Source organism: Acinonyx jubatus, chromosome A1, assembly GCF_027475565.1.
Source record: "Acinonyx jubatus isolate Ajub_Pintada_27869175 chromosome A1, VMU_Ajub_asm_v1.0, whole genome shotgun sequence".
NCBI lineage: Eukaryota > Metazoa > Chordata > Mammalia > Carnivora > Felidae > Acinonyx > Acinonyx jubatus.
In genome coordinates this window covers 191070943-191083357 of record NC_069380.1, presented here as the reverse complement: position 1 = coordinate 191083357, position 12415 = coordinate 191070943, and positions in this window count along the sequence as shown.

The window sequence follows — 12415 nt, the reverse complement described above, 5'->3', positions numbered from 1 at the left end:
CATGACTATGATTTATGTGCTGTAAGCTGTCTCAACAGGGAATGGCAAGTGAGTGCCTCCTATTTACCCCAGCATGCTGTCATTTCTGAGCCTTGCGCTGATCACCTAGAGGTCCCTGGCTGTTATTATGGCCTTGAAGAAAAAAGGAGTCATGAGAACACTGTGGAATGCTACCCTTGTAGGCACTCCACAAGTATTCACTAGCAACCAGTAATATAAACTGCGTTGAGTCTGGGCTTCAGAATCTCCTCTCCTATTGACTAGCTTCCTGCATGACCTTCAACATGAAACACAACTGCTCTCAACCTTTGTTTCTTATGCCAGACTTTAAAGTCATTCTTGATACCCCTCTCTCTAACCCTTATACCCTAATTTATCAGTCACCAAGTTCCATTGGTCAAATTTGCATCCTGAATATCTTTAGACTCCACCCACTCTGTCCTCTCTCTCTTGAACTTCTGTTCATTCTAAGTATGATGTTACTTTCTTCCTTAGCTTCCCCTTAGGCTGAAGTCCCACAGCATAAAGAGGGTCTACAAAGGGCATCTGATCTGGTCTCCTATGTTTATCAGTCTTACCTCTCTCAGAGGGCTTTTGAGCCCTCGATCTTTGACCTCTCTCTGTCTGGAATGTTCTCTTAAGTCTCTTCCCAGTTTTCTGCTGTTAATGTTTCATGTCTCTGTTTCAATATTATTTTCTCACAGAAACCTCTGAGAAAGTTAAATCTCCTTGTTGTAAACTCTGATAGCACTTTTTATTTTACTTTCGTGGCAATTTTCACGAATGTAATGAAACACACATTTTTCTGTTTTTAATTATTTAGTTTGTCTCTCCCATTAGATGGCAAGCTCCATGAAGGCAGGAGTCTATCAATGTCTTTTGACCCGTGTCTGTCTACTGAACTCACTCAATGCCTGGCACACATTACTGTCTTGAATGTATTCTTGAATAACTGATGGGATAAAATGAAGTGATACCACTTCTCTAACACAGTTGTGAAGATTCAGGGAATTAATGCCCACAATGCACTTAGCACAGTGCCCGGCACATATTTACATAATTGTAACTAGTTCTAGAATAGTAACGTAGACACTAGTCATAAGTTGCATGATTAAGATTAACTACTGGGGACATTGACGAAAGAGAAAAAGCTATCAGTGTGAGAGGAGTTAGGAAAATCTGGTATTTACCCTACTCTCTTTTGCTGACTTTAGGGCTTGGTGCTAAAGTCCTAACTGTGCTGCCCTGATCTATATACAGTCCATGCTCTTTCCCCTCAGCGGGACCCTCAGTGCTGTTCTACGATCCTTTTTTTTTCCATTCCCAATTGACAGCCTATTGATGTCCTGACGGAGAAGCCTCTGAGCCTGTTCTGCTTAAGACCCCAGATAGAACCACTTCCTCTACCCCAGCTGATGACTGTGCTCTGCCTCTCTGAGCCCCTGAGAAATAAGACCACATCCCTCCCCTTGTTCACTGTCTTCTGTTCCCAGTGTCCACTCCTCTGTCTGAGTATATTTTATTCCCATTCGCTAAAGCAGAAATCCACTGCCTGTCTCCCAATCATCGCTATGGCCACTTCTCTCTCTCTCTCTCTCTCTCTCTCTCTCTCTGTTTTTCTTACTGAGTCTCTGTTTCTTTCCTCATTCTTCAACTTTTGTGATGTAAAGTTTTAAACAGAAACAGATGTAGGGAGAATAATTCAAAGAACCTCCATGTACCCATAACCTAATTATGGTAGTCATGAATTCATGGCTGATGCCGACTTATCAGTAGATCCTCAATTCACAACCCCCCTGGATTATTTTAAAGTGTATCCCAGATACTATTATTTCATCTATATATATTTCAGCATATCTATAAAGGACTCCTCTTAAAAACAACCACAGCATCATTATCATATGTAACAAATCAATAACAGTTCTTAAAAATATCAAATATCCTATCAGGGCTCACATATCCCACGTGATTCTAAAATTCTTTTTGTTGATTCAAATCATTATCCAAACAAGGTCTGAACATTGCATTTGGTTGGCCTGTTTATCGAATCTTCTGTGAACTATAAGCATTTGTTCCCATCTTTTTTTTTTTCTTCTTTTGCAATTTATTTGTTGAAGAAACGAATAATTTGTTCTGAAGGGATTTCCAGATTCTGGATTTTACTGATTGCATCTCCATGTTTGTTCTCTTAAATCTTCCATTGTCTTCCTCCACTTGACACTTATTTCAGTAGATTAATGTGCTCAGTATTTCCCCATTGCACCCACAACAAAAGGAATATAAAGTATTTCCATGATAAAACACATAAGCTATGATCTCATTCATGTAAATGTAGACACGTGAACGTCTACATACTGTTAACCTTAAAAACAAAACTATCAGTTATTTCAACAGCAAAAGATGGGTTCATTCAGGAATAGCAGAGCATTGCAATCTGGGACAAGGAAGTGACAGCAAAACTATAGGCAAGACCAATAAACAAAAAAGAGGAACGTTATTTTACAGAGAAGAAGGAGGAAGTTGGGACGGGTTGTTTTGAACAAAAGTCCAGTGGAAGGAAACAAGAATCCAGTTGATGACAGTTTCTCATTAGCCGATTTGCAGGGGTAGTTGATTTCCTATAGGAAATGCAATGGACCCCTTTCCCTTTTGGGGCCTGTACTTGATGATTCTTTCCTGTTGAGATTCTTCTGTTAGGAACAACTGTAATTGACAACTTTTCCTGTAATTGACACTGAGTGGCAGGACTCCTCCTACCAGTTCCTCTTCTAGTATCCTGAGTTCCCTTTAGGGAGGTTTCCCTTTATTAATTTTTCACAGTATATATAAAGAGATGTGGAAACAAGTGGCCACAGAAGTGTCCATAGCGGTTGTCTCAGTAGGGTTTTTAGGGGACTTGGACTTGTACGCTGTTACATGTTAACATTTGCCATAATGAGTAAGCATTTATATAATCTTAACATGTGGCTTTTTTTTTTGACATGAGGAAAATAGACAACAATCCTAACTATCCTACCTCCTCTCTGCTCCTGTTCCATGTCACAAGTTCAATTTCTCTTTCATTAGTTTGCTTTCTTGAATAAAATGATTGAGATTTGTTGATTTTACATGTTTTCCCCTAATTCAACAAATGTTTTTGAATATCTGCTAAACCCAGATGCAGTGATTTAAAGTTCTGGGCTGCCCTAAACAAGTGTGTTAAAAAGTAAACCCGGACAGGTTGAGGCAATCCTTTCGGGGTAGGACAAATAACCCCTGGTTAACTTAAAAATAAAGTCCAAATGCTACATTGTAACATACAAATGTGGTTCTGGTCTGATCCCCGCACAGCCCGGGAGCTTATTCTTTGCCTCTCCAAACATTCCGAATTACTCAGGCTCTTTGAATACTCACCATGATTTCTCTTGGCTCTCAGACTTTGCTCACACCGATCCTTCTGGCTGGAAGAGTGTTTCTCTTTTTACCAACCTTCGTCACCAATGTAGCCGACTCCAATTCATCCTTCATCCTTTAAAATTCATCTCGGATGTCACTTCCTCTAGGAAGCCTTCCCTCAGATGATCCCATCACATCCTATGCATGCTTCTATCACAGCTATAATGCATTGCCACATTACATGCTATTGGTTTGTAGATGTAAGCACCACACTGTGAGGTTCAGGAAGGCAAGGAACCCTGTTCTGGCTTATATCCTCACACCCTCACACTGCCTCATGACATATATGTAATCCATAAGTAGATTTGAATGAGGCCCCTTACTCTAGTAACATTGCTTTCTTGAGATGCCCCATGTATCATCAAATCCAGTGGCTCCTTCTCAGCCCAACCCTCCACCTCTTCTATAGCCTTTAACACCATTGTCCACCTTTTCCTTTTCAGAAATTCTCTCTTCCTTGGTTTCCATGACAACATATTCTTCTTGTACTCGTCTAGCTCCTGGAATTTCTCCTTGGTTTCCTTTAACATATCTTTTCTTCCTTAGACCCTAACATATCAATAGTTTACAAGGTCCAGTGTTTAGATTTTGTCTCTCTTCACTCTACACCCTCCCTTGGAAACCCCAGCCAAGCACATGCTGCGCGAGACTCAGAGGCTTGCCCTGACTTCTGATTCTGAATTCCTGACTTAGCTTCCTTGTGGCCACATTTCCACAAAGATGTATTGTATTGTAGGCTACTGAGCTTAGCTTATCTAAAAGATTACTCTTCTTCTTGGCAATCCCTCCCTCTTTCCCAGCATCTGCACACATATACGTGCGTGCACACACACCTTTTTCACTTTAGTTATCATCCCTATACTTCTGCTCTATGAGGCCTACAACACCAGCATATAATTTTTCACTCTTCTTTTTCTAACTTCAGCAAATTGAAAATGTTTTCCAATTCTACCCTGTCAAAGTCTAATAAAACTCTTTTCCTTGAATGAAAAAAATTAATATGAAATATTTCAACCACATAAAGTTCAGAAACTATTGCATAGTGCAACAAACATTTCTGCTGTACCAGAGTCAGAGTTTTTTTTTTCTTCAAAAAATAAAATGTTGTAACTACTGCTAAAACAACCCTTATGCCATCCAATTTCCCTACCCCACCCTACCGGACGTTGGTTTGTATTTTTCTGTCCAATGTAATGAAATAAACCTAAAAGGAAGGAATTTATTACACTTAAAAAATAAAAAGCTGTACATGAAAGAAGGTGTATTCAGAATATGCCACGTGGTTCAGAAATAATGGCATTTTTATAACCATAATACAAATAGTGCACGTAGGGGGATAGGAGGTGATGAGTGGTAGAGAAGTTGGATCAAACCTAAATTCTAATTTAACACTTCCTTTTTTACTCCCTCTTCTGTTGCCCTAATTCTGGAAATCACCTAGTTAATTGTAATTGCAATGACTTTCTAACTGGCTCCTGCCTAGGTCTCCTGGATTCTCTCTCTAAAGCACAGCATGGAATATGTCACTTCTCCTGCTCAAAAGCCTTCAATGACTCCTTTTAGCCTTGTCCTCAATAATCTATTCCCTGTCTATCTTTCCAAGGTAGCTCCCTCTAAACCAGAGGTTCTCATCCTTGGCACTGTTGACATTTTGGGCCGGGTAATTATTTGCTGGGGCCGGATAATTCTTTCTTGTTAGAGGCTGTTCTGTTCACCAAAGGATGTTGAGCATCACCCTTGCCCTCTGTTGCTAGGTGTCAGTAGCAAACCCTCCCTCCAAGTTGTGACAATCAAAACTGTCTCCAGAAATTGCCAAATATCTCCCAGGAGGGCAAAGCTATCCCCTTTCAACCACCCCCCACTCACTACCAGTGAACTATAGTGCTTTAAGCCATGACCCTCACCTACGTGTTTAATCCCTGTCCCCCCCCCCCTCCAACACACACACATTTTAGACTCAAGCTATATGTAGCTGCTTATTTTTCCTTGAATCCCCCACCTTGAGATCATTACCAGGTCTGGACTGAATCTGTGGAGGCTGAGTTTTGCCTTGACTAAAAGCTACTTTTGAGCAGAGGCTAGAAATAAAGTTCAGAAAAACAAAGCTATTTACTGCAAGACAAGAGGGTACACCCTGGTAAGGAGAGAATGGCTTAAATATTTTCTTCTCAGAACCTCCCATGGAAGTGGGTGGTGAAACTCAGTAAGAAGCAAGAATGGGGAATGTGAGCCCCTGAGAAAGAAGAGGCTACAAGGGTTTGAAGCATGGGTAATAATAGCTAACAGCTGAGCATTTACTATGTGTCAGACACTCTGCTATAGTTACTAAACTCAAAACAGATTTCTGATGTCCACATGATCACCACTTTACAGGCAAAAACACTACCAAAGAGGTGGCATGATTTTCCCAAGGTCCCACAATTAGGAATGAGCAGAGCTGGGATTCAAACACAGGGACTTTGGCTCTCCAGCCTGGGATCTCATCCATTACATCATACTCTCTCTTATGAAGAAGTGCTTTCCTGAGTTCAGCTTTCTCGGCCTAAAGTGAAAGGGAGCTTGGCCTAGATGGGCCTCCCTGCAAGAGATTAGAGCATTCACAACCAGTTCTCCCACATCTTCCCAAGCCTGCAGGATTAAGTGTGATACAGATTCGTTTTGATGCTAAACTCTAGAAGGTTTGGGTTAGCAGCTCCGTCAAAGATGTCCTCAGGCAACCTTGAAGGTCTCCCCTCTCCACTTCCCTCATGCTCTGGGTGAAAGGATCTTCTTTATAAGGCTCCAAAGATTCCTCTTTGAACCTTCACATTGTCTTCTTGCCCCGACCTTGGATTTTCCTGTTTGCTCATTGGTATTTATCTACCAGGCTGCACAGACATCTGTTTTATTTTCCTCAGTAAAGAAAACAGCCTAGGAGCTGCCTTTCTCATTCCAAGTATCCAGTTAAGTGCTGGACCAAATTAGATGCCAATAAGGCTTAGCTAACCATAAACATGTATTGCATGTCAACTGTTTATGAGGCATTGTGCCAAATACTACATGTAACTACTTCTTTAGTCCTCACAACACCCCTCCAAAGTATTTTTATCCCCATTTTATGGATAGACAATGGGAGGCTCAGAGAGCTGAAGTACTGTGCCCAAGGTCACATGCTAATAAACCTCCAGCTGGTCTGCAAATCCCGCATTCTGACTCTGGAGCTCATGTTCTAAATATTAGTGAGGTGAAAATAATCACGTGGGTTACATTTGGCAACCTTGGCTTTGACACCTACTGTTTTAGGCTAACTTCTGGGCCATCTCTATAACGGTCCAAATGTCCTTGAGAAAGAATGCCAGTTACCTGTTGCCACTACTCACTCCAGAGGCGCCAGTGGAAGTCGCAAGGCCCCTCCTGGCTCTTTGGAGACCTGCCCCCATTTCTTGTTTCAAAGCTCCCGCCCCTGCCCCTGATGTAGATACTTCTTCTGGTTCTGGTGCTCTGTCCAGGACCTGCCTCAGGTCCCCCCGAAGATAACAGGCAGGAGCTGGACTTGGAAGAGGCTGCAAAGTGCTAGAATTGTCCGGATCCCTGGGTGAGGAAGAGTCACCTCACCCTGCCCATGCTGCCCATCCCCCTCCCCCGAGGTCAGGGAGGCGCAGGACCCGGGACAGGGAGCTGGCAGGCGCCCTGGAGGCTGGTCCAGGCTGCAGCTTTGGAGTCTGCCTGCTGCTCCTTCCTCTTCCTCTTCCTTGATGTCCATTTTGGGGAGCATCCGAGAACTGGAGTAGGAGCTCTCTCCCACCGCGGCTGAGCCCTTCTAGTGGCTTTTTGAAGAGGAAGCAATTCAGGCCTCTGATACCCTGGCTCTGCCCCATGAGCCCAGGTAGGGTCATCCCTCCTGAGCAACCTGCTGGCCTCCTTCTCCCTATTATCATTGCCTTTGAAGTCAGAATGGAAGAAGTGCTTCTCTTGTGCTCTGGCTGCACAGTGAGCATCATCTCACAGTGCTGGAGAGTGGGTGACCGTGCTTCCCAACTGGCCCCCTGAGGCCCTCGTCTTCAGGGCTCTACTCCTGGGCCAAGGCATTCTGCTTCCTGTGCTGAGGTCACTGCACCCAGCAGTGGGCCAGCTGCCACGTGGACTTCCCCCCGGAAGGAGAGCATCACAATTTGGAGAGGCTGAAGGTAAGTCTGAGAGGGGCCCTTTGGGAGGCCCATGCAGGGATGACAATTCAGGAGAGGTTGGTCAGCTTTATAGGGTGCAAAGGAGGTTAGCTAATCCCATCAGGGGCCAGGAGCTGGGTTCCCACAAGGAAAGGAAGTGCTCTGTAGCAGAAGCATCTGGAATACTTAAAAAAAAAAATTTAATGGTTATTTATTTGAGAGAAGACAGAGCACTAGGGGGAAGGAGCAGAGAGAGGGATCCGAAGCAGAATCCGAAGTAAGCTCCAGGCTCCAAGATGTCAGCACAGAGCCTGACGCGGGGCTTGAACTCATGAGCAGTGAGATCATGACATGAGCTGAAGTAGGCGGCTTTTAACCGACAGAGCCACCCAGGCGCCTCAAGCACCTGGAATGCTTGGTCACGGAGAAAGTCACAGAGTGAAAGTGGTCACGGAGAAAGTCAGTCGATATTCTGTGTCCCCCTCTCCCCCAGGGCTTTCCAGCCTTGGGCTGCAGTGCCCTGCTTGACCATCACAGACCCACAAATAGCCACAGCTCTACAAGTGTGTGGGAGGGGAGCACAACTGTGGGGAAGGTAGAAGGTTCCTGAGCCACACTGTGGGGAACTGTGAGGCAGAGGGCTGGATGTGTGACGTCCAGGAGAACCTACACCCCAGGCCATCGATCTTAACTGGCTTTCAGGATACCTGTCCTGCTGAAAGCTATGGTAGGAACCCAGAGTAGCTGTGCATGTATCCATATCAGAGGGAACACAGAAGTCTCTAAGACTAAGTGGCACTGCTGGTAGGGGTCATGCCATTGTGTGCGTTGGTCTGGCCCGAGAGAGCTGAGGTTGGAGAAGTACCTGCTCAGATTTAACTTCCAGGGCAAAGCCAGGCACCAGTGGTTGGGGCTGAGTGAAGTCATCGCAGGGTGCTTCCAGATGTCACTTGGCCTGGTGAAGCACTTTCCTGACTATTTCATACCTCTGGAGCCAGAGTACTATGTTACTCCCACCGTATTGTACCTACTGGTGTCAGGAAAGGGGACCCTAGAGACCCCTTCCATTGAAAGAAGTCTTGTGCCCTAAATAGTTTGCCAAATGATTTGAAGTCTTACTATTGTGTTGAGTTCAAGGAATGTATTTTTTTTTTAATGTGTTCAGGTAGAAAGTGTTATAGACAAAGAATGGCTCATTTTTCACAGAAAATGTTATCAGTGAAAAGTGGTTAGTTTCCCAGGTGAGCCCACCAAAGCCACATTGACATTACCACAGCTGAAATGCTGTCGTTTTTGCTATAAAAATAATAGAAGCTAATATTGTAGAACCAGGTTTTATTTTCTTTAAAAGAGGTATCATACAGTCCGTGGACTGCTTGGCATCATTGACCTTGTCTGAGAGCCTCATTTGAAGAGGGAGAGGCAGGAATCACCGCCTTTTGCCTAAAACAAGGGTAGAGAGAAGGGAGACAAGGGAGACTCTTGACCCCTCCCCCCCGACAATAGTGAAGAGCATCATAGGGAGTAGGAACTGGCAGTGTTAAATAGGGAGAAACTATCTGACTTGAGACCTGGTTCTACCAGGTGCTAGTCGTGTATCCTTAGATTAGTGCTTTAAGTTCCTGAGTTAGTCTCATTACATATATTAACATATATATTTTTTACGTTATTTATTTTTGATAGAGAGAGACAGAGCACAAGTGGGGGAGGGGCAGAGAGAGAAAGAGACACAGAAGCAGGCAGCAGGCTCCAGGCTCCGAGTTGTCAGCACAGAGCCCGACGCGGGGCTCGAACCCAGAAACCGTGAGATCATGACCTGAGCTTAACCAACTGGGCCACCCAGGTGCCCCAAAGTCTCATTACTTGTTAAACCAAAGAGAAGCACTAGCACTGTTTCCACAAGGTTTGTTGGGGGAACACGCGGAGCTGAGTAGTGAATGGCAAAGGCTTTGAAGACTCATGGACCAAGATGTGCCCTGGACGACAGGGCTTATCACAATGCTACGGGTTGCTAAAAGGATCGAGTGGTATAATGTGTATAAAGTACTTAGCACAGTGTGCTGCATATGGTGGAAAGTAGTAGCTGCTATTAATGACGTTATGTTATTGTCCTTGCTTTCCCCAAGGAGGCTGATTCCATTCTGTCACGGGTGCTTCCTTCTTTTCTATTCTTCAAGAGCCAAGGTGCCATTTCTGCTTGGGTTAGGGACTAGAAGTGATGGTGGAGCAGTGTGAACAGTTCAGGTTGGCAGGTATTGAAATGGGTCACTGAGGGTGTGAATCTACTCCAGTAGATTCTATCCTACCATAGGATAGAAGGAAGGTGGGAACCATGAATGGGGAGTTATGGGGCTGCTTTATCTGAGGGGCCCATAAAAGGGATCAACAGAGAAGGGAAGGGGTTAATCCAAAGTGAGGAGTAGAGGAGAGGAATTAAGTCTTATTTAGGGGATCTCTGTGAAGGATACCAGGGAAGTTCATACAAACTCTTGCCTGTGTTTATTCTCTTTGATTCTTGCCACTGTCCAACCGTCAGGCAACATGCAGACTCACTGTTTGACCTTCCTTGTCTGTTATGCTGAAACATCGTCTCAGAAGTGTCTAGTGGAAAAATTACCACATGGGCAATGGGCTTGTGGGCAGATCACATTCTCCAGGGACTCCATATGCTTCTTCTAAAAGATGAATCTAACCTAGGCCCCTTCTCTTGTGTTTCTATGGGCTGTAGTCTTTAGAGCCATTCCTTGAACCTCTTTAGATGAGCTTTGTATCAGATCTCACTGTCACAGGACACGAACAATACTCCCATACGGTAGAGCTTGGGTTTCAAGTTCCTGATCTGCCACTATCTGCTGCGTGACCCAGGGCAAATGACTTAACCTTTCTGAGTTCCTGATATTTGTAAAATGAAGGTGTTGGACTCCATTGTCTCAAAATTTCCTTCCAATTCTAACATTCTACCTGCTTCTTTTCCACATAAGAGATGTCCCACTCTTAGCCTTTTTTTCCCCTTTCTGCATGATGTTGTCTCTCTTAGAGTAATAAAGGAAAGTTTAGAGGTTAGGCAAGCAGCAAAATTTAAAACTAGGAGTATGGCAGTCAATTAGAATCATTTACATTTCGAGTTTCCTGAAAACAGATTAAAATCCCCCTTTGGCTGTGGGGGTGGTTGGGCACTACAATAGGCACCATAATTACCATTGGGCCTCAAAAAAGGCTACCAGATATGGGGCAAGAAACAATGATTCACCTTCTTTCTCAAGACACATTTGTTTTTTGAAGCAAACCCCAGTCTTGTGCATGCTTTCTGAATGGCTTCCAAGGGCCCCTTCCTGCTAATACTGTGGTTGAGCTAGTAGAGAATGAAGTTTTGAGTGTAAGGACTCCCTGAGCCACATCCTCTCTTGGCCATGTGTCCTGGGGCAAAGCCCTTTACTTTTCTGGAAGTATAACACACATGGTCAAGGGCCTGTGCAAGTGCAAATTGACCAAATTGATGAGCCTGGCCCCTGAGACAGTATAGGATAATGGTTAGGAGAACCAGCCTTAGGGACCAGGCATATATGGGTTGAAATCCTAACCCTGCCTCTAAATAGCTATATAAACTTGGAAAGTAACTTAATGTCCCCAACGCTCCCTTCCCAACCCATGAATAGAATGATAAGGGTTCCTACCTCACAGGGTTGCTGTGACTATCCCATGACATGTAGTAGATGTGTAGCCTGGCATATAGTAAGTACTGAAAAATCATTAACTCTCATTATATCATAGGCATGACTCATGTGCCCCAAGGGGCTGAAAATCAAGTGGGAGAGGCTAAGTTAAATATCAGTTAAAAGCAATAAGTGATCAGTAACTGATTTTCAGGGAGGCCAAATGGGTGTGGCAAGGCATTGTGGGGAAGATGGGTAACGAATGGGGTCTGAAAAGATCAGAAGGTGACAAAGAAAAGCAAGCATATTTTAGGGGAGGATAAAGACCATGCGTTCATTCATTCACCAAGTTATGGAGAACTCACTTTGTATTGGAGACCATCCTAAGCACTGGAGTGAGCAAGATACATTCTAATAATGGGTCAAATGATAAATAAGTATATGGTGTATGTAAGTAGGATAAGCACTGCCAAGAAAAATGAAGTAGAGTAAGGGAAACAAAAATCATGGCAGGGGGCAGGGATTCTGTTTCAGATAAATAAGAAACTTTTGAACAGAAGCCTGTAGAAAACGAGAGAGGAAGCCGTGTACAGCTCTATTAGAGGAGCTTTCCACGTGGAAATAAGGGCAAGTGCAAAGGTCCTGAGACAAATGATGTTTAGTGCATCCAAGGAACAACGAGAAGGCTAATGTGATTGGAGTAGAGTGAGCAAGGGAAGAAGAATATAGCACATGGGGTTGAAGAGGCAGCCACTAGCGAGATTTTGGATTTTATCCTAAGAATGATGTGAAGCTTCTGGATATTTTAGAGCTGGGGAGTGACAAAATCTGACTTCTGTTTTTAAAAGTTTCACTCTGGCTTCTGTACAGCGAACAAATTATGTTGCCATGGTGGTTAGCAGGGTGGGGGAGGTAGAGAAGGAGTAGAAACAAGTGTTGGTAAAGATTGCCATGATCAGATGAGAGGCGAGGCAGGGCGGATGGGGAGGTGGTGGGAAGGGGTAGATTCAGCCTGTATTTTGAAAGCCCGGCCCATAAAGTTTGCTGATGGGTTGGATGTGGAGTCCTTGGCTTGATGACCAGGGGAGTGAAGGTGTCATTTAGGGAGATGGGAAGAAAGAGGGGGAAGAGCAGGTTGCGGGCGGTAGAATCAGCAGTTTGTGTGTCCCTGATAGACAGATG